Here is a 24,877-nt window from a genome sequence, read left to right on the forward strand (position 1 = left end):
TTTCGATTTCCATCTGCAGATCCTTTGCTTTCTGCAATCTCGTAACAATTGAATCAAGTTTTTCTTCCACTCAAGCAATTTCAGGCGAGTCAGACTCAATCATGTTTCTAACAGCGTCAAAATCCCTTTTCATCCAGCCTCTCAACCCAGTGTGAGCTCTGTTCAGCTGATCAATTTGTTTCGTCTTCATTTCAATTGGCGTTGGTGACAACGAAAGGAAACAACACTCGAGGCTAGTGATTAAACACATCGCAGGTCACCATGTTTGGACTCCATATTTATTCTTCGAGCACATATTTCTACAACCCCTACAGGGGGGTACAACAATTCGTGCAATGTCACATCCGGGTTACAAAACAATACAAAATGACTTATCTAGAATGTTCAATTTGTCACGCAATGTCACGTCCGATCTCTAGTACAAAACGGCTAGTCTAGAAAGTCCAGCTTTCAACAACCCCTCCCCCCTTTTCAATGATGCCAAAATGGCACGGTTTTGCTCCTTCATGCCTTCATCATTGCTTTGGGGGGAAGGGGGTTAACTGTTTCTTTTTATTCTGTCCAAGATTCTCCGAAATTCATGCTGGCGTGACTAGGTGTGTTATTTATGGTAATGGAGGGACTATTGTAGCAGTTGCACACTTATATCAGAATGCAAACCTTACGATGAAGGCATACCCAGTAGAGATTGAAAAAAGTGATTTCTATGACAGTCAAGTGCTATTTTAAGCATTTTACATACTTAAAACAAAAGATGCATAAATGCGTGCGATATTCAGAGTGAAATTGTCAAGTTCATACCTTAATGTGAAGTATATATGAAATAATTCATATTTGAACTGCAGTAGTAGATGAAAGTGAAGTATGATCATCGCAGTAAATTTTCCAATTTAAGCAACTGGAAAGAAGAAGCCTGAAAAAAATCAGGGCTTCAACGGGATTCGAACCCGTGACCTCCGCGATACCGGTGCGAGCATTGGTAGAGCATCGCACCGGTATCGCGGAGGTCACGGGTTCGAATCCCATTGAAGCCCTGATTTTTTTCAGGCTTCTTCTTTCCAGTTGCTTAAATTGGAAAATTTACTGCGATGATCATACTTCACTTTCATACCTTAACTTAGTCGGCTTTCTGTTCTGTTTGAAGAATGCTTTTGGAATTATTACATGGGAAATTAAAAGTAGCATAATGGTTCCATATTTCTCTTCTACTAGTCGAAGAAGTATGTATGTAGTAGTTCACAGTCCAAAAGTTCCGATAATGAACTGCAGCCAGCCAAAGTGAGAAGCGTGTACTTAATAACCTACAGCCAAGCTGATCTCAGCATTTTCCTGGACAGACAGTGGTTGGCAGATGGCATTTTGTGAGGCGGTTTTGAATTGCGAGGGAACAAAATCAAAAGTAATTCAATGGACTTGTAGCCAGGAAAACCATAAAACGCAAGGGAAGTATTATCACATGGTCATTAAACTAAACAAGATCAAGAGGTTGCTGTCAGTATGGGAATATTTAAAGAACGAGTGGAATGTTTATGTTCACTTTTCTTACCGGCCCACCAACTACTATTTGGCATGGTTGTACACCACCAAAGAAGATGAAGATTTCATCCAGTCTGCTGGCCATCCAGATTTAGGCAACTCAGGTCCACCTAGAAATATGGCCGCAAGTCAAGTGCGGGCAAAGCGATGACAACCGACCGCGGATTTTTATGATTCAGCATCAGATACCACAAGTGGCAGAGAAAGCGAAGGAAGTAAAGAAAGAAATGAAGATGGCCGGTTTTGGATGACAGGGAGAAACGTCAGTAACACATCAGTAAAGCGAAAGCGATCGAGACACTTAAGTTGCTATGAAGTGTCAAACATATACTTGAAAAGCAAATCCAAAACTGAACTGAACTACTTGCACTTGCGAGCACCTAAAAGGCTGAGGGGAAGACTGATCTAGCAGAGTTCGTAATGAACAGAGGAAACAGAGTTGTAGAGGAATGCATTTCAATGCCCTGGGTAGCCTGCTTAGCAGGTGTATAAAGGGGAGGGGGTGGGGGAGGAGGAAGAGAATTTGGGAAAAAAAATGGAGTGGGAGGGGGGAGGGGAAAAGGAAGGCCTGCTATAAAGATCCCTATTGGTTCATTCCTGCGGTCGTCGGCAGCCACAACATTTTGATTGGTTAATTGGACAATAGGACGGGTTTGTGAAGTAATGCAAAAACAACCAAAATGGTGGCCGAAGTGGATTTGCTAGTGAGAGCCTTGGCTGATTTGAACGTTGTGGCTCGTAGTGAATTCAAGTTAAAACCAGAGTAAGAAGTTGCAGTAAAATCTCCTCTAGATGGAAAAGATGTATTAGCGGGGTTGTCCACAGGATACGACAAAAGCCTCATATATCAAATGTTTGTTCGCGCCAAGGACTCTGAACTGAATGGTAAAGCAACGATTCTGGTGATTTAAATCTTCATCAACTCTTGTGCTGCATACAGCTTGCTCATTAAAACTACAGTTCAGCTGCATTTCTTATTTTGCGACCACAAGATCTACAGACCTGCTCTGAAAAGTTTTCATCTCTCGTTAGTGGAAACCCAATTGAGCCGCAACACTCGGCTAAAATCGACCTGACACTTTCTTCTCTGCCCGCTGGCAAAAACAGATTTTCAAATGAAGCTCATCCTCCTCCAGAAGTAAAGGTTACTTCACAAAATCTGCAGCTGCTGTTTTTTTGAATGTCTATCTTTGGTTTTCTTTCTCTTTTACAAACCTTTGTGGGAGTTTATGACATTACACGGCCTGAAGATTTTCTCACAATGCTCGCTGCTATGAATACTTTTTCACACCTTCCCATGTAAAGTCATTCATGCAGAAAGGCGCTCGCCTTATTCTGATTGGTCATTGAACTGACAGCTCTGTTAATCTGATTACCGTAAAACAGTAGGCGGAGATGCAAAAGAAGTGGCTTTTGTAGCAGGTGTTCCCTTCCCCAAATTCTCTTCCTCCTCCCCCACCCCCTCCCCTTTATATGCCTGCTACAAAGAAGTAAGCTAACAAGACTTCAGATCTTGGAAAAATGTCTGCAAGACCCTTGCACGACTGAGTGTTACGGCCGGTGGGCGGAATGCGCTCAACAGCTACTTATTTGGAACCACATGCCAATTGAAGTTTTTACAGAGGCTGTGAAAAATCTCCTAGAACAGGGGACTGGAAAATTTTGCAGCATTTTAATCAAGGGCCCTGCCAATTCAGGCAAGACATTTTTACTTAATCTGTTAAACATTGTTTACAAGTCTTTCACTAATCCTGCCACATCCACATTCGCCTGGGTAGGGGCAGAAAAGTCAGAGGTCATTTTCTTAAACGACTTCAAAGGGAATACACAGATTATCCAGTGGGATGATTTACTATTGATGCTTAAGGGCCAGCCAGTGCATCTCCCGGCTCCAAAATAACACTTTTCTAAAGATCTGGAATTTCACAATGACACCCCAGTTTTTTGCACCACAAAGCATGATTTTGTATACGTCAAGGGAGGGGTCATCCACCAGATGGAGACAAATGATGGCAGTACGATGGAAGGCTTTTCAGTTTCAGAGGCGGATTCCGCAGAACGAACAATTGTCCATTCAACCATGTGCTAGATGTTTTGCTGAATTCATTCTACGGCGATAAATGAATCAATCAGTTTTTTCGATGAACTAGTCAGAAAGTAATCGCTTGCCATTTGTGTATTCATTGGTCAATTTCACAATGTAAGTTATCAGTAGAAAAGCAATTTTACTATTGAATTGTAAAAGACATTCATATAGATTAGAATATTGAATGAAATAAAGTAATTGTTAAGTTGTCAAGTCAAAGGTAAACTACCTTACACCACTTCTTTATGAAAAGTCGCAATAATAAAAGAGAAAAGGAACAATAAAAAATAAATTTGGCTTGAGCAAACTGTTTAAGAGAACAAATTTCCCTAAATAAGATAAAATGAACAGAAAAAAAAAGAAAAAAAACCAAAGGAACTAGACGAGTGTGATAGATGAACTCTTGTTGCTCGTGGCATTTCACCTGTCATAGGTTTTGCGCGCTACGCTCAAGCGCCAGCAATGCAGAGGCACAGTGAACTGCGCTGTTTTAAGGAAAACAAATGTTTCATTGGCGATGTTTGTTTGTTAATATTTTATTTCTGTTCTAAAGATATTTTTGTGTTTGAAAATTGAAAACAAGTTTTGTTTACAAATTTGTGCATTGACACGATTTCCAAACAATTAACAGTGATTTTAAACAATTTTCAACAATTTCGACTTTAAAAAAATAAGTAACAAACATTCATTCATATTTTATCTAAATTAGCCTGAAACCGTGATAAATCGTTAAAAAATCGTCACAAACAAGCTTAAATCGTGTGGAATATATCGTAACAGTCACAAAAACGTCCAAATGTAATTTAAACATAATTCAAGTACCCTACACATCTTAAGATTCAATATTTCAGTCTTTTGCCACTATTCCATATTATGCCAGCCACACACACACTCATAGACTGTATAGTCCTATCTATCAGTTGCTGTGAAATACCATGGATTGTTCTTTGTACCCTTTCACAAAACTGTTCTTTTAACTCATGTTATGCCTCTTTCAAGTGCATCTTTTGCCAACTTCCTTGTGACAATGTGAAATATGTTCTCTATCGGATTCAAATCTGGACTTCACGGCAGGATTTTTAAAAGTTCACAATGGCAACAAACCATAGCCTCACGGGCTGCTTTGCTGTTTCGTGAAGGATCACCGTCTTGCAGCCAAAGTCGACTCAATCCTTTGCATGATCGTTCAAACATAGTGTTGAAATGCTGGTCAATAAAAGATGCGAAATAGTTTCCATCCATTTTCTCGTATCTTTCACAAACTAGCACTCCTTTGCCCTGACTTATTGCTACTATGAACTTGGCCACTTTTCCCCCATTCTGGATTTACTGCCTTTTGCCAAACACCCTTGTGTCAGGCCTTCAGATCTTTTCCTCCATACTCTTCCTTCCGGGGCGCAAGCTTGGTCCAGCGGGTTAGTCTTGTACACAAATGAGACACCACCCAAATAGAAAGCAACAGAGTATGTCCAAACACTCGGGGAGTATTCTGCTTGCATTTTTCGGGCAAACTCCACTCTCAGGTCTTTGTCCGTCTGACTCATTAGCCCCTTTTTGCATGCCTGGAGGAAGAAGTAACCATTTCTATTTAGTAAACACCTAACAGTTCGGTCAGTGAGATGACAAATTCCTGTATGCTCCATCAGCCATCATGAGGAAAATGAGCACTCTTTGTCCCTCAGTTCTAGTATACTTCTAAGAATTAATACCTCTTGTTCTGGAGTGAGTTTTTTCTTCCTTCCACCAAACCGCCTACGGTTCTCTGGCACTTTGTCTTTTACACTTGCTATGTGTTGAACGCTTGTTTTGGAAATTCTACATCATAGAGCAATTTCGTCTAGCATGAGATATGTTGTACTTTTAAGCACTCTAATTGTAGCTTTTGTTTCCTCGGGTATTCTTTTTTTCCCTGGCATGTTCTAAGATATTTCTTGGTGATGACAATGTTCTTTCTCACCTCCTCTGCTATTTCCAAAAGTCGCATAATAATTTATTGTTATATATTCTCTATGTTGCCGAAAATACCCCTTGTGTAATGCCTTAACTTAGGGTACACATGTACCCATGTTTTTGCTCCTTCGTGCCTTCATCATTGCTTTGGGGGGGAGGGGGTTAATTGTTGCTTTTTATTCTGTCCAAGATTGTAGCTTTGGTCCTCATCAATGATGAAGTGTACTTGATTAAAGGTTGTTATTTTTCCTTACAGGATTTCCTTACAGGAACGGATAAGCAAATATGGTCATTTTCCAAATGAGAATATAAATCAAGAAAATAGTCAAGTGGTGAAAGGAAAGTTATGGAGGTTTACTACTAGTCAGTGACTGCCATTTATCTCACCTTTCTTCGCTTTGCTGGTCCTGGTGCTGGTGCTGACACTGGAACTATCATCAGCATCCTTGTCTGAGCTGCTACCACTGATGTCATCATTACTGGAGTTGCCATCATGCTTCCTCTCTAAAACAATTGAGAAAATATGTTATTTGAAAGCAATTCAAATTAAGGACAGGATTTTAGATGAGCACAGCTGCTGAGCATAGTATAGTGGCCGATATCCTGACTGCTAAGCTAGTCAAATTTCAGAAAGTGTATTATCCAATGCTACTGTTTCTAATAATAATTGTTGCAATGGTTTGTTGTGATGTAACTGATGACTTAGTATGTGGTGTGCACATCCCAAAATGTTGCTTTTATTTATGGATTAACAAGAAAAGGCATATACAGAGGTGAGAAAGTAACATACAATTAGTATCTACAATAGCTTACCGGCCATTCCTGTGAGTGCTGCTGCCCACATTTCCAGACCTTTCTGTTGATCCTCTTTTTCTTTCTGCTTCTTGTTTTCTTTTTCTTTGGTCTTAACTTCCTGTAGGTCTTTTCTGTATGTGTAAATGTTCTCTAATAGTTGGTTGAGTTGAGTATATTCCTCCTCACTACCAGATTTGATGACCATGACATCAAATAAATTAATGAAACATTCCCTGTATCCACGAGATTAAAAAAAAATATGCACGCCACCCACGTTAACAACATATAGCCACCCATAGAAAACCCACCAAGACCCGAAATACACTAGAACTGGCGATATAAGCTTAACAACAACAAACAAACTGACTAAAACATGAGCAATGAATGAGCGGGAAAACCGAAAACAGGCAAAAAAGAAAGACAAATAAAGGGTTGCTGCCCTTGTCCCTGTTCGCAATTTATAAGAAACACACATAAGGGACAGAAGTGAACATATTCTACCTCGAGCTCTCCGTGTTGAGCTTGTCCCACAGCTTGTTGAGGTACTTGTGCTGCAGCTGGTTGAATTTTCTGAGCCACGTGTTCAGCAGCAGGTAAAGCCACCTGTCCGACAAATTGTTGAACTACTTGAGCTACTTGACCACCGACCGCTTGAGCTCCATGAGCTGCTAGTTTGTCAGCTGGCTGAATTCCTTGGGCAACCGGTAGAGCAGCTTGAGCCTGAGCTCCTTGTCCCACAGGATACTGTACGTCTGCCATAAAGTTTTCGTCGTGAAGCAGTAAGGGAACTTGATAGTGTCCTTTGTCTGCTTTATAAATACCGCCTGCAGTTATTTTCATAAACTTCAAATCCTCCTGAGACATTGCTGAGTTAGTTTCTTGATTCTCGGAAAAGTCCTGCTCGAACATTCTCTTGATGGTCGAAGGAATCATTATCTCTTTACAGCTCTTCAAGGGGAGGAACTTGCTAGTCGATTCTTCTTGGCTCAGTATCTCTCTTGTGGCAATACGATGGCATTCGGCTGTCTCCCCAGCATCATCCTCATGTTCTCCGTGGCTTCTAGCTCCTATCACGCCCCAAACCAATGTTGTGCGTACAGCATAGGGGTTGTTTGACTTTCCAGGGACTATGTATCTTGGCTTTAAGGCACGAACGCAGTTGTTTCCAATTAATAAGCCAATGCTTAAGTGCTCTTCGTATGGCGGGATTTCGTCTGCAATTCTCTCTAGGTGCCCATACTTGTGTGCAGTTTCAGGACAAGGAATCTGTCTGTGTAGGCCTGGTATGTGTCTTCTGGTGTATGCCTTTGGGAGAGGTATGTCGACTTCACCGTCAAAGGGTGATACGACCAAACCATCAATTCTTTCCTTGTCAATTTTCTCTATGGCATGCATGGTGCCCAGCTCTAGCTTAATTGCAATACCAGTTAATCCAAGGCTGGTCATTACGTCATTTGTAACAAAGCAGGTATCGCTCTGATCATCTAGCACGGTGTATACCTTTACTCGACGATCTGGGTCACTCTTGCGGTGAATCCATACTGGGAGGATCATCAAGGTCATAGTCTCACCACAGTTTATGCAATTGTTCATAGCTCTGACAGTTTCCTGCGTGTTTTCTTCCCTTTTGACTTCTGGTGGGAAACGATGGAGGACAGTTGTGTGTGGCTTCTTACGCAACTCGCACTGGGTTTTCTGCTTACAGTGTCGTGCCATGTGACCTTGACTTAGACACGAAAAACATATTCCTTTGGAGATGCAAAGTTCTTGTCTTTCTTTGACTGACCTTCCTAAGAAGTTCTTGCGTGCGATAAGCAAGTGTTGGCCTTTACACAACGTACACAAACTCGTATCTGTGGGAGTCTTACATGACGCTTCGCTGCCTGAAGTAGCTAGGGTGGTGCCATGTCGCCTCTTCCTATCTCTTCTATCGTGGCTTCGTCTGATCCTTTCGATAGAGGGGTTTCTTTCTTTCTCTAACTCTTTTCTTGTTGAGGTCAGAGCATTGTGTGAAAACACAGGATGGTTTGCATCAAGGGATGCTCTTGTGTAAACTCAAGGAAATTTGCAAAGGAGTATTCACCACACCTTGCCTCTACTTTCTTCGCACTTGCTCTCCACTTGTTACTGTAGTAGGCGGGTAAGGGAGCCGCAAGCTCTCAAATTGTGGAGTAACTCTCGAGTTCCTTTAAGTACTTGATGGACTTCATGGTCTCTTGTGTCATGACAGGGAAATCGCTGAATTCCTGTAGCTCTGTGCTGGTGATGCACGGTGACCAGTTTTTCAGTTTGTCCATGTAGGCTTCATAGATTCTAAAGGGGTCTCCAAAACGTTCTTTCAGCGTTTTTCTAGCTCTCTGGTATATGTCTTCTCTCCACAGTCCTAACAGACTGCTGATCGTCTTTTGTGCTGCTCCACACGTGTACTCGCCAAGATAATAAAGCTTGTAATTAGGCTTAACAACTTGGTCTTCTATCAGGGCATGAAAGGCATTTTCCCATTTCGGGTATTCTAGGATGTTTCCCTCGAATACTGGAGGCTTTGGAACTGCAACAGTCATTCTTCGCAGCAGTTCAACTTGTGTTTTCTGAATTTTGGTGTTCTCTTCTTGAATATGCCAAAGTTGAGGATTGTATCGCTCAGATTTGGTCCTCGTTGCTGATTGGTCGATATCTTGCAGAACAAAGGCCGGTGTGTTTACGTCTAGTCACGAGGGGAAGTTGAGCGATGTTCTCGCACCTGTACTTGTGATTCTTTCATTCAAATCTGCTGCCTGGGATGGCGTTGTAGTGGGAACAATGGGATCGTTGATTTTGTCATGTCCTTTAATTTCGTCAGGAACATGGGAATTCGCCTCTATTTGCTGGAGATTAGGGCCGGAAGTGCTTAGCATCCTTTGTTTTTCTGTTTCACCGAGAGAATTTGTTCTGTTTGTTGCTTCTTGTAGAGCAATAGTGTCATTTAATTCGGATTCTTGGAGTATTTTCTGAATTGCTTCGGCCAAGGATAGTTCTCCGTGTAATTCTTCTTGCTCATTTAAACGCTCTAGCTCTTTCCCTTGGAGTTTTAATTCGTCTTGCCGTCTGTCAATGTCTTGATACCTTTTTAGCATATCTAATTTCGCCTTAAGTTTCGCAGTTTCTATTGCTGTGCACTTCGAGGAGGAGGTTGAGGACGATCGAATGGACAAAGAAGATTTCCTGGAGCATAGTGATCTTTGCGAGGAGAGTTTGACTCTTTCTATTTCTTGGTCCTTTATTCTCACTTTGAAATCCGCTAAACATTCTAAAGCTACGGTATTCAATTCGACGTATTCGTCTTGAATCTTTTGTTCTCTTTCCGCGAGTTTTAATCTAATTAGCAGATGAGTCACGTTTTCATGTACGGCTTTGCAGTTCAACTCAGCTTCTAAGCCGTTTTTGCAGGCTTTAAGTTTAACCAGATCCGATGGCTCTCTTAAGCATTCATAGATGGCGTCTATGCGGGATTGGACGTTTTTACTGCTCTTTCCCTTTTCTTTGTACCAATTTCTAAGTTGAATTGTAAACCCTTTTCGGTGTGGTTTCTGTTGCGACGTTCCCATCGTTCTTCGAATTCTTCTGTTTCCACATTGCTATTTTCTTTGGGGCTTTCATAAGCACGTGGTTCTTCAATGTTTTCTGCTTTATCAGGTTCCATTGTCTAATTTCAGTTCATAACTCTAGTCTTTGGAATTTTCTTTCAATTTGATTTCTTAGTGTTCGTTTAACCCTTGTTGTTGACTGTAACAGTTTCTTAAGTCAGAATTGAAATCTCGTTCTCCCAGATTGTTTGCACGCGCAGTCGAAACTCCTTAGAACACCAAGCCAGTTTCAGAGAACAATCTTTCCTTTATTGTCTTTAATCCTAATCTTGTGGCCTCAGGCCTTTTTCATACGAAACAAAGCAAAGTGGTCAACTGAAATAATTACATCGAGAAATCACTAAATATCGTTGCATTTTTAACTTAGAAAGTAATCACAATGATTATGCCATGTGCTCATGCTAATAGAGAGCCTTGAGAACGTTTGAAATCTAAGTTATAGTTCTCACTAGAATCACCAATTTACGTAACAATGTAAATATCAACATCAGTAGATTGTAGCTTACCAACGTTTGCAGGTCTTGATTTTCCTATGAGAATTTCATTCTAACTTGTTTTACAATCTTGAACAGCAGGGGCCTTAGCTTGAACTGAATGTGGGCTATGTTCGGTAAGCACTTAATGCATCAATCATGGTAACGTCAATCAAATGGGAAAATATTTGCAAACTTTACTGGAAGCGGTTACACAATATACTGCAATAAAATGAAATTATATAAAGTCTGTCATGATCTGGCTATCGCAGGGGGGGGGGGGGGGGGCTATAGCAAATTCTACATTATTTTCCTAGTATAGATCAGTCCTTAATCAAAGAAACGTAACCAGATGGAAATAATGATGTTTTCTTCATTTGCTTTCTTCTATTGTAGCACTCAAGAGCTTCTTTTTTGCTATGTCTTTCTGGAAATTGACTATTAAGTGGCTCACATGCCTTTGCAGTGTATCTTTCCAGTATTTAATTTAGTGCTGATCTTGGCATTGAGTTTTTTCATTGTGTTGATGTAACCTGAATAGAAGAAATGTGCCAATACAATTTCCTGAATGTTGCAAACATGGAGACTTACAAGTGTAAAGGGAAAAGCATTTTAAAATTGTGAATTTTATCATCATCATCATCAACTGAACTGAGTTACATGTAGTATGTGATTGAGGAGCACAGAAAAAAGTAGTTTCAGGTTTTAAAAACTTACCATAAGTGGGAGGGCATGCCACCTCTCGAACCACTTCTCCCAGTTTAAATTTAGGGTATGTTACCCGTGTATACTCCTTCCCTTCTTTTGATAGCTGTGTTTCTCTATGAATATTCTCATTAAAATGTAGGCTTGCCAGAATGTGCCTGTCAAAATACAATGAAGATGTGGAAAAATAAAATATTAAATAAACATGCTTCTGCACAACATTATCTGCATAGTAGGCTTTGTATTTACAATGTAAAGGTCAACAAGACACGTTGAAAATATTAAGATTTCAAAATAGATTGCTAAAAAGACTGTCCATGGTGCCATTAGATGCAGGAGTAAACAACGTGATCATCTAAACCAGAGCACCAATCTGCAAAGAGATCCAAGCCAAGAGTAGTAAATCAACTTTGGGTGCCAATAGTTTAATGTGGCATGGAAGCCAATTTTTGTATTTCAAAACATCTCCATCACAATTTTCCTTCAACACAAAGAAGTGGAGGTTGCTAATATTGTGCAATTCTGTTTCTGCGGCACCTAACCATGAACGGACATCATAAATGACGTCAACAAACTCCACATATGGAGGAAGGTGTGTACCCCTGGCTCGCGGCGTCGACAAAACCTGAATCGGACCAGATCGGATCACGGATCGGATCACGGACCGGATCACGGATCGGATCACGGATCGGATCACGGAAAAAAAACAAAGTTTTAAAGAAAAAGAAATCAAAAACAAAAATCAAACCGTTTATAAGATAATAATAAATAAAAAATAAAAGTGGAAAACTAAAATATGTTAAATGAAAATAAGAATCCCGAATTTGACGCAATGACATGTTAATTACAGAGAATGACAAGAGGTCATTTAAAAAGCCACATAAGCGCCTAATTTACGACGAATTTAAATTGTAATGAACAGGCAGATGTAGTTATATTTGAACGTTAGTTGGCTCGAAGCTTGCGTGAACCTCCCATTCTCGTTTTTGAAATTGTTTTCAGTGGCTAATTCTCGACTACATTTTCGTGTCAGATGTGAGCGTTACAGTTGGCGTTACACACAATACAGTTAATGAGAAAACTTACGTACGAAAGCTTAAGGACATGACTTGCTTTGAAGGAGCTAAGTCACGATTTGCAAATCTTGAAAAAACTAGCCTAGTTTTTCAAGTTCGTCATTTACAATCCCCGTTAACCTTTGCCATCCTTAACGATCCTCATTCCGTTTTGATTTGTTCTTGCCTCTTGAGTGTTTTCTATCCTAGAACACGATCATTTTAAGGTTTTATTCTATTTAAAGGCAGCTCTTTACAACCCTAAAAATAACTCTAAAAATCGTGACGTAACTCCTAAAATGTTGTTTATTCTCGGGTTGCGTTATCGTTCACACTATCGATGTTATTCCTAGAATTTTTTGAAAAACAGCTATATTTCCTTGAAATACAAATGGTTTGTTTCGTTTTCTTCCAGTGCGAAATATCGTATTCCAAACTCACATCTTGTAAAAGTATAGACTTGTCTCAAAAACGGAAATTGTTTGAAATCATCAGGTGTTTAATTTTTTAGTGTTTTTAGTTTTTGTGTTTCTATTCATACGTTCGTCCTATTATTACCATACTGACTCGTTTTATGACAGTTTACCTTTGATGCAAGTGATTACACGAAATATCATTTATCTGAACTGCGGAGAAAGATATGAAGACATGATTGATCATCGCAATCAAAACCCAACAGCCTGAAAAAAATTGATCTGTGACCAGCTCCCAGTTGGCTTGATATTATAAAAGAATAAAGGAATATCACAACTGAATTAAATAAAACGTTCTGCTCACGGTATTCACTCTAGTGCAATTTGCTCAACAAAATTTTGGATTTTTTTCCTTGATGCGATCCGTGATCCGATCCGTGATCCGATTCGTGATCCGATTCGTGATCCGATCCGTGATCCGATCCGTGATCCGGTCCGTGATCTGATCCGTGATCCGGTCTGGTCCGATCCAGATTTTGTCGACGCCGCCTGGCTCGCCGCTGTCATCAATTCTAAAATTTAAATAATTGTCATAGCGTGGTAAAAACTTGAATAACCAAAATAAAAGATGAAAGATTCTCTGTAATAAGTACTTTCTCGTGAATCACCGGTAGGGGGACAAAGATAGCGAAAAGATCTCAATAAAGTAAGCAGCATAAGAAAGCGATCTCATGTGCATTAGAAGCAATAATCATATTAGCAAAAATTTTAAAAAATGTTTTCCTTGGCTGCGGCCTTACAGTTATGTTAATAAGAGTTTCATTTGATTCCAAATATATCAATCAATATCCTGATCTTGTTCCTTGCAATGTCCCCAGCAATGCAACTGAAAAGCTGGTCAATATCTTCATGGGTGTGGCCAGGCACGAGGAAGTTGATTTTCACCTCCAAAGAAGGAAGGATACACATTGCATAAGCTTAACGGAGATCATATACTCAGTAAGATTGTTATGAACAGGACCCTATGCAAGAATGCGGTGCTTGCATAAGCATACATTTCATGCTGAACATTGATATTAACATTTACAAGGTTTCAGTGGTAAAATATTTTACTGTTTGATGCAAAAACCAGATATATCCTTTGAAATGGCTCACTACAGTGAGAATCTAAATTTGCAATAACCGTGTTACTTGATTACCTTTAAACACTTTGTACTTTATCAAGACTGGAAGGAAGATGATGACAAATTGATTTTTGTATCTTCGCCAGCAGTTATCCATCTGTATGTAGAGAACATCTGGAATGTATTCCATATGGGACAATGTTCAAATAAAAATGTTGATGGTAAAGTTTAAATCGTGTTCCCACTGGTGAACGTCAATAAACCCAAGTACCTTCCTACCATGGTTGATGACACCTGCAAAAAAAAACAGTTATTATAAGTGCCGTTAAATTGTATAAAACCTTGCAAATTACTTTATAAACTGTAGATAAAGGTCATTATTAAGCTAACCTCCAGATTAAAATATCCAATCCCAGAAAAAGACCTGAAAATAACATTTACTCTGATAAGCACTGTTCTTTAAAAGGTTTTTGAGGTAAACAATAGGCAATCCATCCATCCATTTAGGTCATCTATCAATGTCATGAGTCATATAGAATACTGAATTTCAACAACAATACAAAGTGGTACATGAGACCTGTTAAATGCGTTTTCAATCTCCAGGCACTTGCCTAAGACTTGGCTTGATTGAGTAGTGCAGGAACAAGAAGCTTGTTTTGATCCATTCCGTCAATAATGATCCATCTTTAGCTTTCCCTCTATGACAATAGTACTTTTCTCTTTCTTCCCTGTTAAGCAAACATATACATTGAAAAGTTCTACAATTAACCAAGAGCCTGTGAAATCATATTCCACACATTTTTAATTTACAAATTCTGATGATAAGGCTAGAAATAGTACTTCTGTAGATCATTGTGGTACTTATATAGGTTATCAAGGTACTTTCTCTGAGTCTTGTCCATGGTCTTCTGTTTTTCTTCTTTCAGGAAAGTACAGATGTCACATTTCATGAGCTTCTTTACCTGCCAAAAAAACATCAACAACAAAAATATGTCAGTGAAAAGGAAAAGAACTGACTGACCATATAGAATTTGAGATTAAGCCTTGAAAGGAAACCAATGTGCATTTGGCTCGCTAATTTGACTGCTAATAAAGACCACTCAAAAATGGACTGACAAGTATTAGCTAAAATGATTTAATGAAGGTATGAACTTTGTCATTGAATACTGTACAGCATTTTGTTTCTTTGAGTGCAGCCCTGATGATGACTTAAAAATAGTGGATTTTGGTCCTTGACACCTTAAGTGAGTGCAAAATCCGTGATTTACACCCCTGAGTGAGAGGGCAATCATTATCACTGACCATTTCACAGGGGAGTCCCCACCCGGGGCATTAACTATATTATCGTCCCTTTTACTGATCAAGAGCGGTTGGGTTTGGCTCTAGCTCACCTTTGGGATAAGCACATCTGGAAAGTCCAAGTTCAGGATACGGCAAAATTGGGAGTAAGAAATAACTTGTTCACAAAGTTGTGTTAAATCATCCTTTAGGTGACCATACAGAATTCGATTGTCGAGGTAACTGGGAAGATTGATGACTAAGGTGTCACGTATTTTATCCCTAATTCTGCTGAATGACAAGTGCATCCAAGCTTTTGCTCCACTCGTCTTGTGTCATTGCCCCACGGAATTGTACTGATTTTCGTTCTCGTAAATTACCAAACCATTCAGGAAACATTTAAATACATAAATAAATAGATAAATAAATAAAGATAAATAGATATGTAAAAATATCTATCATTAAATAAGTAAATTAATTAATGCAATAGATCAGTCCATTGAACAAAGTTCAGACCAATGGTTATCGAATAGTAAGTAGGTCAGAAGGTCTCTGTTCAGTAACTACAAGCTGGTAATCCAGTTATATGCATATAAAAGGTTTACACACACAAACGTACACACGCACACTTCATTTTAGCTGAATTTAGAAATTGATGTAAATGATGTAAAACGGATCTGCTGGTATCATTGAGCTAATCTAGGTGGATCAGTTATTGAGTAACACAGACTACACCTACCTTACCTGTTTCAAATGGTCACAAAGGTAATCCAATATCCATTGCTGTTGATTCTGCTGGGACGTCATTAAAAATTTTCTTCAAGCAATGAGAATGTCAGCAAAATCCATGTTTTGTAAGCATTCCTTTTAACAACAGTTAAATGTAAGCACTAGAAAAGAAACAAGATCCAGCTAAATAGTCTTTTTTTTCTTTTGGAGGTATTGTAAGGGATGTTGTGCTTCCGTGACTTGTTACTTGTGAAAGTTAGATGAAATCCCATTCAGGTTCACCTATATAAGTATTTCAGGCCAAGGGTAATTTGCTAGTCTGACTACTTACATTTAGTACTTCCGTTTGTCCTTGTACTTGGTTACTGTTACATTAGATGAAGTTAACAAATTTTGTCCAAATCAGCATATTTGTGATCATTTCTTGGCAACAGGTGTTCATTACCAACGTACAGCATTAATATATAGTTAAGATTTTACCTTCTGTTGGAGAAAGCATGGAAAGATCTATGAATGGTTTGTGCTTCTTAGTTGTTGGCCCAATCGTTGGTCAACACGTTGCTGTCATTTTTGTGACAAAAAAGGTTACCATAGCAACAGTATGACCTGCTAAAAACACCCTTAATTATGGCTTTAGGGGCTTATAATTCGAAAACAACACTTAGATATTACCAAATTTGCAATCAGCATGATAAGATGTACCTTTTGGGAAAGTTTAAAAAAAATTCTGTACTTAGGGTTCAGAGACACCTAAAATTCTCGAAAATTCTTAAACTTGAACTTTGATCTAGCATGTAATCCCCGGCAGGGTGCGCTTGTAGAGACAGATTTGACATTAACTAGCGACCACTTACATTTCATTGAGTTACGATATGATAAGATACTTTATTTAACGTGGGGTTTATGCTCAGCTTAATTAGCTAGTTCACAGGTAATCCACTACCCTAGCATAATACAAAGAAATTAAAACTAAGAAATATACAATATTGATCATAAAACTATAAACATAAAACTATAAACATAAAAAAACTAAAAAATCGGGAAAATCAAATTACAATAAATTCCATTCAACTGATTACAATCAAAGCGCGTTTCCACTGTTGCTTCTTGAATAGCATCTGCAAATTAGTAGAACAATATCATGCATGGTGCACCTTTCTAAAAGATTAATATGATTTTGAAAATGAATGAAGTGGACTGTGTAGAATGCTTCAGATTTTTCTGCTGGCACCTCCAGAACAACTGCCCTGGCCTATATTAGAATTGCTGTTTCAAAAGAGAATAAAATTGTTCCAAAAACCTGTATTCATGATTTGCCGTTTCAGGCATGCAGTCCAATTATTTTGACCTCAGCATGCGGTGAATATGTTCCTTGCTTCCTTTCCTATATCCTACGCTGCATTATGACAAGCCTGCAGAACAAGACCGCACAAAAACCCCCTTAATATGAAACATATACAGGTCAAAATTTTTACAGTTTCCATGACTAGGTGTCTGTTTTTTCATCCACAAAACAAAACCAAACAACCAAAAACTCAATGCTACCTCATTGGGAAGGTTTTTTAAATACTGACCTACCTGAAGAAAGGTGCTGGCATTTATTTTTCAAAATTTGAAAAATCTAACTTAAAAATCTGTATACAATATCCAATAGATAAGAATAGAGAAAATGACTAGGTAGGCAGGAATGGAGTGCTGAACAGGGAATTGACCGACTCCAACAATTCCAACCAGGGTTCATACAGAAAATTGCAACCATTTTTCAAGGACTTTTCAAGGACCGAATTTATTTTTCAAGGACCCACCAATAAATGTAAATAGTGTAATGTTACAGGTTAAATAATGTAAATAACATGCACCTTTCAATTAACAGGATTTTAATGCCTGAAGTTTCTCCTCCATCTTCTTCTCTAGGTTCTTTAGTTCCTCTGCCTTCTCTTTGGACGTTTTTCTTAGAGAATTTGACTGTGTCACAAAAGATATATCTCTGGTCGATTCAGCCTTCTCAGACAAATTATCTGCCGACTTAATTAAAGAGTCAATGTCCTCATTCATTCTCCTCTTTTTCTCTTTAAGTTCCTCAATTTCATCCAACAAAGACTTCCGCTTCTGACTTCCTTCTTCAGATTTCTTGTTCTGTCATTGTTGGTCCAGGTACCTTTCATAACGTTTTCTTGCTCCTGCGCATGAGGTGAGTAAAGGCTGGGTAAGAGGTACATTCAAGACGCCACCAACAGCATTTAAATGATCACACACAAGGCGTTGAGCCATGAGTGATTGATTTGCTAGATTCTCAATTTCAAGCTCCTTATTCACTGAGAAACCTCTCTCTACTGAAGCTTGACCATGAGACAGGACTAAAAGGAGCTGTACTACTTTAAACAACTTCTGGTAAGACTCGGTATTCATATAAGTGCTGAACAGCTCATCTAACCTGTCAGTACTAAATTTGAAGTTCAAAAACTTCTCAGATCCAAAGGCTGGTATGTTGTCCAGAAAACTAGTGTACTCCTGGATTATGGCATCACAGTCACTTTCTTTGATCCTTCTGACATTCACAAGTTGGGATACAACCCTTTTAAACCTGGATATGGACTGGTCTGCATCAGAAGCCATCTCTCTGGGGTTCAAAGCACTCAAATTTCTCACCAAGGAATATGAAGCAGGACATTTGGTCAAAAGCTTCTGTAGAAGTTCTATCAGAAAGGTCTTGCACTGCAATCTGAATTCCAAAACTTGCTTTTCACTTGCTCCAACAGAGTCTTTTAGTACCTTTTCAGTTAAGAAACCAATGTCAATCTTTTTGTAGTTTACATGGATTTGTTTATCGGTGACGTCAAGTTTGACAAGCTTATCAGCAGTTGTAGCTTCTGACAAAACTTCTTTCTTCATAAACCTTCGCATTAATGATCTTAGGAGGTTGCACAGTTCACTAGAAAGGAAGGGTGTTAGGGGTTTGTCACTTTGAAATGTAACCAAAAATGGTTGAATTTGCCCTGCTACACACTTGAAAAATTGCAATTTAGCTCTGATTAGTTTGTCCTTGGTAGCTTCAACAATTGTTTCATATGATTTGTTCCCTGGTTTTGTGATTTGCTTGGATTCAGCAGCTCTCACATACTTGAGTATGTCCTCCCACAGTTCTAGAGCTCTTTCACAAACAGTCTCATTCTCCAGCCATCTGTGATTCACAAACTTGAGGGGCAACCTGGTGCTGCCAGAAATCTGTAAGAAATCTTCCCGCCTTGCAGGTGAATCTTTAAAAAGATAATAAAGGCTTGACAGCAATGCTTCCACTTTCCACTCTGCTGCAGTTGCTCCAGTTTTAAAGCTATTGTGCACAATGTGGAGTCCACATGATCCTATGTTTATCAAAATTGTATCAAAATCATCAGATAGTTTCTTCTTCATATTTGTAAAGAACTTCCAATTAACATTAGGTCCATCCATGCTGATTTGTACCAGGTTGCAAATAGGAAGTCCACTGTTCACCACACTGTCCTCAAAATGCTTGACCATATCATTGGCAGTTGCATGACCCAAAAACTGTGAGCCAAAGTAACGTGTGACAACTTTGTCACCCTCCCAATAACGAACGTGAATGTCCATTTGCTTCGATTGACTCTTCTTATTTAAGCTCTCATCAAAGAGAATCGTGAAATATCCTTTTACAGCTTTCATCAACATTTCCTTTAAGTATTCGGCTAAACCAAAAACACATAGGTAGGATGTTTTTCTTGATCCGCAAGTAAATTTTGCAGCTATTTGGCTATCAGGAAACATAACACAAACAATTTTCTCAATGTTTTCATAGGAATTATAAGAACAGTGACTCGAAATGGTTTTCAAAGTCCACAATACCTCAGACTTCAGTACATCGTTTCTGCTAAAAAACTGAGAAACTGACCTCCCAGAGGATGGTGCAACATTTGTGGCTGGAGGCGGTGGAATGTTCATCGGTGCATCTTTGTCAAGAGTACCAGTATCAACCTTTTCCTGATTCACAGTTGCTGCGGAAATCCTGCTCTGAACCTCACAAACTTCTTTCGCTAAGTATGGCTTCACAGGACTTGTTGTTGCATTCGACTTTACAGATGTCTGATGTTTACTTCCTGCCATGTGCGAACATAGTGCACTCTCGCCCATCGTTGTTAAAGCGATAGTTTTGTTGCACACTATGCACAATGCTTTCCGCAAATCGTCTTTTACTTGTCTGACCCATTTATATTCTTCCTTAGTTAACCATTTGGGGTTAAATGTACACTTTCCAGGCATTTTTTCAGCAAATACCCTCCAACAACAGAACGTTTTGAAAAACTCCGCAATTACAAGCTCCATGTGACATGTGCATGAGCATGACAAGCCATACACACAACCGCTGGTCAATTTGGTTTCGGCTCGCAGTTAATCGCAGTTTGGCTCACATTTCGGTTTTGCTTTTGTGTCTAGGTTACTCTTGCGACAAAAAAATGAAAAAATACTCTGATCTAAACAAAAAACTTTCTTCGACCCCTAAAGATTTTATGTTGGAGAAAATTCAAGGCCTTTTCAAGACCTTATCAATGAATTTAAGGACTTTTCAAGGATGTATGGAATTCAAGGACTTTTCAAGGACTCCCTCTAAAATTCAAGGACTTTTCAAGACTGTGCGAACCCTGTGCAACTGGAAGGACTGTTCAAACCATAAATGTAACAGAACTCCTTACACAACATTTAATTTAAAAGAAGTATTTCATTTCAGTCTAATATTGACGATAGATTTGCTGCCATTCTCGCTATTTCTATCAAACTCTACAATAATTATTCATGATAAAATTAAAATTTTGGTCGGAAAAGAAGCAATTAGATAAAATTGCAGTTTCGCATAGAGTCCAACTACCTCGATGCAGTTTCTAAGAAATGGAATCCTTTACTTCCACTTCTCAACATCACGGTACCATAAAAGCCATCTATCTACTTTCTGCAAGCAAACCCAGGCCAAAGTGCAATTGAGAGTTAGACATACCAACAACATTTTTGATTTAAATTACTTATCTCAGAAATCTTTCTGCACTGCTTATTTCTTAATTGTATCTATGATTAATTATTAATTATTAGTAATTGTTGAGGAAAAGGTTGTTGTTATTCATCGTCTACATGGAGATATTTGAAGAACAAGCAATAGAGTCTGCACCTTGCAAGCCTAAGATCTGGAAACGTTACGTAGATGATACTTTCACCATCCTGGATTGGGATAGAGTTGACGTCTTCCTGCAACACCTGAACAGTCAACAACCATCAATCCATTTCATCATGGAGATCGAGAACAACAACAAGATCGCCTTTCTCGACACGTCAGTTTACAGAGAACCCGATGGCCGCCTTACCACCAGTGTCTACAGGAAACCAACACATACTGATCAGTACCTAGCGTATGATTCACACCACCCTCGTTCAGTAAAGCGCGGTATTGTGAAGTGTCTGTACGACCGGGCTAAACGTCTTGTCACCAAACCATCAGTAATCGCTGGAGAGAAGAAACATCTGTCATCTGTACTTGTTTCTAACGGATATCCCTCCTCTTTTGTACAGAAGATCACAAAGGCACGAACAACCCCAAGAAGAGAGCCTGTCGCAGAATTTAAATCCACCGCCGTTTTACCTTATGTCCAAGGAGTTTCGGAGTCTCTCCGCCGCTGCCTATAACAACAAGGCATTCGCACCGTCTTTAAGTCCGACACGACACTTCGGTCACACTTAGTGCGACCAAAGGACACCGTCAACCCGGCTAAACAAGATGGTGTTGTCTACAGGATTCCCTGTGAGTGCAGCAAAGTCTACATCGGGGAAACAGGGAGATCTATGCAGGAGAGGATCAAAGAACACGACAGGGATATACGACTCACCCGAACCCAGACCTCCGCCGTTTCTGAACACACCCACGAGACCGGCCACTATCCTATCTGGAATGAGGTCAAGTTTATTGATCGAGATCCTCACTGGTACACACGTAGGGTCAAGGAAGCTATTCACATAAGACTTCACCCTAACAACATCAACAGGGATAGTGGAATTGAAATTCCTGAAGCATGGATACCCACGATCAAGAAACACAACAACAGGAGAACGGTACAACAGCGGACCACTGAGGGAACAGCTACTCGCCGGAATAATGGAACAATAGGAGGATCGAAATGCACCAATCACAGCCGACCTTTGTGATATAAATGATACCGTGCAATCAGTCGACCTTATCGCCTGAAGAAGACTAGCAGTAAGCAGTCGAAACGTCGCGATCTACATCTCAAGTGACTACATCGTGAGACAAACGATAATACACTTTATTAGTAATTGTTGTTAATAAAATTACTATATCAAGTACGTGGTTATTGGATAATAATATTTAAAAAAACTAAAAACCGGGCAGAGGAGTCGCCTTTTTTTTCTTTCTTTTTATTCACGTATTGTTACCACTAGTTTTGTCGTTTGTTGTTAAACCTGTTTTAGGTATTTTAATGTAAGAAATTATGTAGCTTTTTTCCTCTACGGTTATTTTGTATGTTATTCTGTATGTGAACAAATAAAAAAATAAATAAAAAAAGTTTGTTTAAAAAGAATTAAAAATGGTCACAGCGTGGACAATTATATCCTGTGAACAGTCTCCCTCAATTGTTCCAGAATAAAATGGGAAATTTGAAACCTGTAGGGTGTTAATCCTTTCCCTCAAGCTACCGCTCTTAGTATTTGCACAACCTTAGACTGCAACTAGGAAAAGAAGACTCTTAGCAAGTTCCAGGATAAGATTTAGAACTTACCACTCAAAGAAGTTTGAGCCTCCTTATCTGATTCAGGAGTATCCAACAACACTATAACTTGAAATTTAACATATGAATCCACAAGCATTGATGTGTTCCCACGTCAATTGCAATTAATGATTAAATTTCTGGGAAAAAAAAATCCGCTCTTCACTGCTAGCAAGATAGACTTTATTTTAGAAAACTCCCAGCCAGACATACTGAGAATTTTGAATACCCAGTTAGAAAAATGACAATTTGCCTATTTGCCAGCCAGCATTTACGAGTAACATTTAAAATGCAAGCAAGTCACTGGCATGTGAAAAACTGTGCCATTCAGCGTATTGGCTGCATTAAAAAGAAACACATTGTTTTCAGACCAATATTCAACAGCCAATCTTCTGTTGATTACGTCTGGGAATAAGTCAGTATATCTTCAACCTCTTATTTTTGCCACCATGAGCATAATTTACACCTTGATTATGTTCAATGGTCTTATGTTACTTTAAAACAAGCCCACTTACCATTTGTGTTCTAACTGGATCAAACAAGGTCTCCTCCAGTACCTTGTGTCCCAACAGCTTCCACCATGGTCTTCAGACGGCCTCAAAGTTGGACATTTGTGTGACAGTTGGGCAGTTGCACTTTCTAAGCACAAACAAGCCCCGCCGTTACGACAAAGCACTTTCACGTTTATGGGAAAAATGTGAATGTAATTTGACCCTCAATTCAGAGTCAGCAAGGACACCCAACATTCTTCCAAACATAAAGCTACTCAATTCACCATGCACTTATTGACATTTTAAGTGCCCAATAATTATTTGTGTGTTCCTTAATCAGCTTTTCCATTTTTACATGTTAAGAAAACCAAGGTGGATCTAGGTAATACACTCAAAGGGTATGAAACATTAAATGCCAGAAAAAGGCACAGTCATTGGACGTTCTTGATAATTTTTATTTTTTTTATTTTTTTGTTCTTGATAATGAAGATTTACTGATGATGAAGAGATCAATTGCTAGGAAAGGCACAGTCATTGGACAATTTTGATAACAAAGATTTAACGACGATGAAGAGATCAATTGCCAGGAAAGTCGGTCATTGGATGCTCTTGATGGTGAAGATTTAATGCTGATGAAGAGATCAATTGCCAGGAAAGGCACAGTCATTGGAGAATCTTCATAATGAAGATTTAAAGATGATGAAGAGATCAGTTGCCAGGAAAGTCAGAGTCCATGTCTTGATCTGATCCATAACCCTTAAATCGAACCTTGTACTTATAGCAGAGTGTATCCTTAGACAAGCGCCTTTCAAGTACGTCTTCAACTTCATAGAAGCCATCATCGATCTTAGAGCTGGAGCAACTTTGAGAATCTTTTTTAACCAAGGATGGAGATGGATCAAGTGAGTTATCATGGAGGTAATTAAAGGGCAAAATTCCTAGCTTTACGAGATGTGCTTTGGATGCAGGATGAGGGGTGTACATTGTACTTTCCTCGGAAACAGGCTGCAGCTCTACTTTGGTTATGATGCTTGCTTGGGACTTCCAGTTTGTAAGTAGTGTATCCTCCAGGACACAGTATAAGTCATGTTCACAGCAAGAAAACAGTAAACACCGAATATGCACAGGTGAGCCATCTCTGGTAGATTCCATAGCTTCAACTCGTCCAATATGGTCCCAACGTTTGCCTTTCTGTGTAACCATCAGAGCAACATCACAATATTTGAAGATTTCGTAAGTGGGATTTAAGGGTTCTTTTCCTGGCAGATACTTGGATGCCCAGTGCCTCTTCTGATGACATCTTGACACTCTTGGCAACAGAATTTTGATGGCTTGGGAGACGTGAATGTAGGTCAACTTTCCGTCGACATATTCGCTTATCTTCCAGTTCTTACCTTCCTTTAAGTCCACGTCATCTTCATCCACTATGTCTATGGGTCTTCTGTCATTGTGGTCACTTCCAATTTGAACCTCTTCTCTTGTCGTCTGCACCTCATCAGATCCATCACAACATTTGGACTCCAAGTCTGGGATGGAAACTTTGGCAAATGATGTGTCCAACTTGTTGAAATCTTTGGAAGGAGGTCCATCTACCAGTGTACCCTTTTAGCTTGCTGTAAGAATATGGTTTCTCTCAATTTGCTGTTTCCTTAAGCAAGTCCACACATGCTTGAGGCAGGTATTTTGCAAAAAGCATGTGGCCCTCTTCAACCCCTTCTCTGTGCACTTTCAGTTGTGCGTTCTTAAATTAGGAGTATACATTCTGGTAGACATAGTTGGCAACGTGCTTGTTTCTTGGAAAGCAAAAGCAATCTTCTTCCTTTGTTTGACACCTTGA

The 24,877-nt window shown here is 39.2% G+C and overlaps 2 pseudogenes; one reads left to right on the top strand and one right to left on the bottom strand.

Annotated features, from left to right (window-relative positions):
* The first annotated feature begins 783 nt into the window (after positions 1 to 783).
* Positions 784 to 2,998, top strand: LOC149099547 (uncharacterized; annotated as a pseudogene).
* A 14,635-nt stretch (positions 2,999 to 17,633) lies between these two features.
* Positions 17,634 to 20,214, bottom strand: LOC149099548 (uncharacterized; annotated as a pseudogene).
* Positions 20,215 to 24,877: the final 4,663 nt, after the last annotated feature.

This window comes from Orbicella faveolata, unplaced genomic scaffold (assembly GCF_042242905.1).
Source record: "Orbicella faveolata isolate gen_17 unplaced genomic scaffold, um_ofav_v1 contig_46, whole genome shotgun sequence".
Lineage (NCBI taxonomy): Eukaryota > Metazoa > Cnidaria > Anthozoa > Scleractinia > Merulinidae > Orbicella > Orbicella faveolata.